The sequence below is a fragment of the Cervus canadensis genome, chromosome 29 (assembly GCF_019320065.1).
Source record: "Cervus canadensis isolate Bull #8, Minnesota chromosome 29, ASM1932006v1, whole genome shotgun sequence".
NCBI classification, from domain to species: Eukaryota; Metazoa; Chordata; class Mammalia; order Artiodactyla; family Cervidae; genus Cervus; species Cervus canadensis.
Genome location: NC_057414.1, coordinates 24,581,623 through 24,584,707, shown reverse-complemented (window position 1 = coordinate 24,584,707; position 3,085 = coordinate 24,581,623). Strand labels below are relative to the sequence as shown.

General features: G+C 35.4%; 1 non-coding gene across 1 annotated transcript; it reads left to right on the top strand.

The window, feature by feature from the left end:
• Positions 1–108, top strand: LOC122431555. The gene has a single exon (XR_006266572.1). It is a non-coding gene; the product is annotated as a U6 spliceosomal RNA (small nuclear RNA).
• The last annotated feature ends 2,977 nt before the right edge of the window (positions 109–3,085 follow it).

Genomic DNA, 3,085 nt, shown 5'->3' with positions numbered 1-3,085 from the left:
GTGTTTGCTTTGGCAGCACATGTACTAAAATTTGGAACAATACAGAGAAGATTAGCATGGCCCCTGAGCAAGTATGACATGCAAATTTCTGAAACGTTCCATGTTTTTATAGAAAACATTTTGTATAATAACTGTGTAACTGTTCTTGTTTGGCTTTTTATATTTTTTTAAGTAGCTAACTAGAAAAATAATTTTGGAAAATCTACTCTAGGACTTCCCCCGTGGTCCAGCGGCTAAGACTCCTTGCGCCCAATGCAGGGGACCCCTGATCAGGGAAATAGATCCCACTTGCCACAACTAAGGGTTCCCATGCTGCAGCTAAGACCTGGTGCAGCCAAAATAAATAAATATTTTTAAAACAAAACTCTATTCTAAAGATGTATATAATGTTGTCAAATATAAAGATGGTAAATGGCAAACCACAAAAAAAAAGAAAAAGAAAATACACAGAGATGGGACAGTAGGGGGAATGTCTGGATAGAGTCAGAATGTCTTTCTTGAGATAGAAACAGTAGCAAAAGATAACATAGGAAAAGTAGACACAGATCACAGATCATAACTTCAGCTTTAGGTAAATGTCAGGTTAAGAAGTTCCTGTTTTAGACAGAGTTTACAAGCAGGGGAGTAAGGAAATCAAAAAGGCATTAGTACTGCTTAGCTGTGCCATTTGAACACCTTATTTAAGTGAACATTTAAAATTTGTGAATTCTCCTTGGTCAGTGGAATTATAGATACTTAAACCTTTTGTTTACTCACTCCATTTAAGTGAACCTCCAAGAAGGAGGGGATATATGTATTCAAATAGCTTATTCACTTTCTTGTACAGTAGAAACTAATACAACATTTTAAAGCAATTATATTCCAACTAAAAAATAATAAAACCTACAAAAAAAAGGAAACAGTCAAATTATAAATCTTATTTCTCATCCTAAAAGTAGAGAGACCACAGCATGAAAAATGGTCTTAGACTTTAACGCAAAGTCACTCCAGCAGAGTTGAGGTGCAGAGAAGAAAAATGACTTGGTAAATTCTCAAGGTTGGTTAGTAGCACAGACTAGACCACGCTCTGCATCATGTCCTTCCAATTGAAATTTCAGGATCTACATCTCCAAACGGATGAGAAAAAGCCAAAGAACACATGAAATGGGAGTGGTTCACTTACCTGCAGCTTCCCATTTAAGAAATGCCAATAGCAAGTATAGATTTATAAATATGGGACAAAATATTTGAGTGTAAAGATTCTGCTGAGCCCTTGAGAGGGCTTTGGGGAATGGAACCTGACTGATTTTAGTGCAGAGGGATTATTAGCAGAACAGGAGGCAAATTCCAGGTATGGGGCAGGCAAACCTGCCCGATGCTCTCCAAAGTCAAATGTCACTGGAGACCACACCAAGAACCAGAGCTTGGAAGGGCAATGGCTTGAGTAAACCATCCCTGTGGGATAAATGAACTGCTTTCCCTCTGACTTGAAAGATTTTTCTGCATCACCATATCATGGCACCATAATTCAAAAATTAAATTTGCAATTATTTGTCTCCAGTTTTCTGTTTTCATATCTTTCTCATACCCTATTTTATAATGTTTCTTAATTACCATACAGATCAAAGATTTAAATGCATAAAATAAATCAATGTGAGTGTTCACGGAGAAAGTAAGAGTTCAGCCAACTACCACAAACCTGCTGCTCCTCAATCTGACTTTATTGTTCCCAACCAATTGCTTTTTGCATATTGTCCTTGTTAAAGATTTTTAAGGTCATCTGTGTATTGGACAATATTTTATGCACATCAATAAGGCAAAGTATATACTGCATGAACCCCTCAAATTTGTAGATGTTTTAGAACTCTCAGATATGAAAATTTTACTGAATGCTTGTTATATGTTTATGTTCAAAAAATTTATTCCAATTGATATATGTGATATACATACTCTCAGATATGAAAATTTTACTGAATGTTTGTTATATATATGTTATATATTTATTGTTTATATTTATTTGTTATTTATTTTCAGAAAATTTATTGCAATTGATGTATTTGAGATGTTCAATCTCACCATATTTTTGCCAACAATAATTATCAATCTTTGCATCATTTTCAACTGAATTTTCTAGAAGTCTGATTTCAACATGCACTTATGAAATAGCAACATAAAATTATTGAAGATAATTATTTTTTTCTTAAAAATTCTTCCAAGATATTCATATTGATAGTGGTGTTTCTTTATTCTTTAGCCAGATGTTCCATGCATTATCATTTTTGTAGTTTTATCTTATGTGTGAACTATTTATTAAGAATAGAAATTCTACCTTTTACACTGTTGGTGGGAATGTAAATTGGTACAGCTACTATGGAGAACAGTATGAAGTCTCCCTAAAATCACTAAAAATAGAGTTACAATTTGACCCAGCAGTCCCACTCCTGGGCATATATTCAGAGAAAATCATACTTCAAAAAGATACATACACCTCAATATTTATACTGGCACTATTTACAGTATCCAAGACATAGAAGCAATCTAAATGTCCATTGACAGATGAATGGAGAAAGAAGTAGTAGACAGCCCTCAGACTGGGAGAAAATAATAGCAAACGAAGCAACAGACAAAGGATTAATCTCAAAAATATACAAGCAACTCCTGCAGCTCAATTCCAGAAAAATAAATGACCCAATCAAAAAATGGGCCAAAGAACTAAACAGACATTTCTCCAAAGAAGACATACAGATGGCTAACAAACACATGAAAAGATGCTCAACATCACTCATCATCAGAGAAATGCAAATCACAACCACAATGAGGTACCATTACACGCCAGTCAGGATGGCTGCTATCCAAAAGTCTACAAGCAATAAATGCTGGAGAGGGTGTGGAGAAAAGGGAACCCTCTTACACTGTTGGTGGGAATGCAAACTAGTACAGCCGCTATGGAAAACAGTGTGGAGATTTCTTAAAAAACTGGAAATAGAACTGCCATATGAACCAGCAATACCACTTCTGGGCATACACACTGAGGAAACCAGATCTGAAAGAGACACGTGCACCCCAATGTTCATCGCAGCACTGTTTATAATAGCCAGGACATGGA